Raw genomic sequence first — 1,084 nt, 5'->3', positions numbered from 1 at the left:
GACCAGGCTGGCCTCGAACTCAGAAATCCAACTGCCTCTGCCTCCCAAGTGCTGGGATTAAAGGTGTGTGCCACCACTGCCCTTGGTTGCCTTTTAACTATAGACTTAAGGTGTTTCTCATGCTAAACAATAGGATCAATTATCATATGCACAAGATCATCAAATTTTCCAGTTTCCATTAACTGTCCTTTCAATACAGATTTCAAAAGGCTTCTCATTACACCTTTTTTTTTTTAAGTTTCCTAGACAGAAGAAAAAGACCTTCTTGCTCCTTCTGCAAGAAAAGGTTTTTGTCTTCCCTAAGCTCATCTTAAAAACTCTTCATGCTGTTACAAATTTATCTCTTTTGTAAACTTATAAGCTCCAAGAAACACAATGAGATCTACCTCTCATGGACCAAACAGACTCCATTTTGATAATTACACCTGCCAATTAATAATCTATGTTCCCACTTGCGACCTATTCTAGAAAATGGGATTCCTCTCCTGTTCCCTAGCATTGGGACTCCCCTCACCCCAACCACCAAGACCTAAGGGTTTCAAATGTACTCCTAAGAAAAACGTACTTCTTTTCTCCCAAAATATATACATAACTTCATTTTCTACTACATACGTATTATTTTCTTCTCCTCCTCGTCTTCCTCGTCCTCCTCCTACTAAGACTTTTACTACTACCAACACACACACAATGATTCAGCATCTTGTCAGGTCCAGGACTTTACTCAAAATCCACTTCCATGACAGATCCAGAGAAAAAACCCAATGCTCCAGTCTACTCTCACAGACACAGATGCTTCAACTGGATGTCCTCTATTTACCTACAGATGGTTCCACAGACCCGGGATAACAAGGAAACAGTCAACTCTCCTAAGACTGGGCCAACATCTCCATCCATATTTTCTTTGGTTTCCCAAAGACTCATCATCCCAAAGTCAGCAGGAAGTAACTAAAGATAATGACTGACCCTATTCCTGCTCCACAACTGTCTCTATATAATGTTACCTTTTATTTTAAATTAATCCAAAATGAAAGATGTTATCATCCTTTCTAGGCTCCAATCAACAGTTACCTGGCAATAGCCAGGT

This window comes from Mus caroli, unplaced genomic scaffold (genome assembly GCF_978045245.1).
Source record: "Mus caroli unplaced genomic scaffold, Mus_caroli_1 scaffold_3, whole genome shotgun sequence".
NCBI lineage: Eukaryota > Metazoa > Chordata > Mammalia > Rodentia > Muridae > Mus > Mus caroli.
This window is presented reverse-complemented; position numbering follows the sequence as displayed.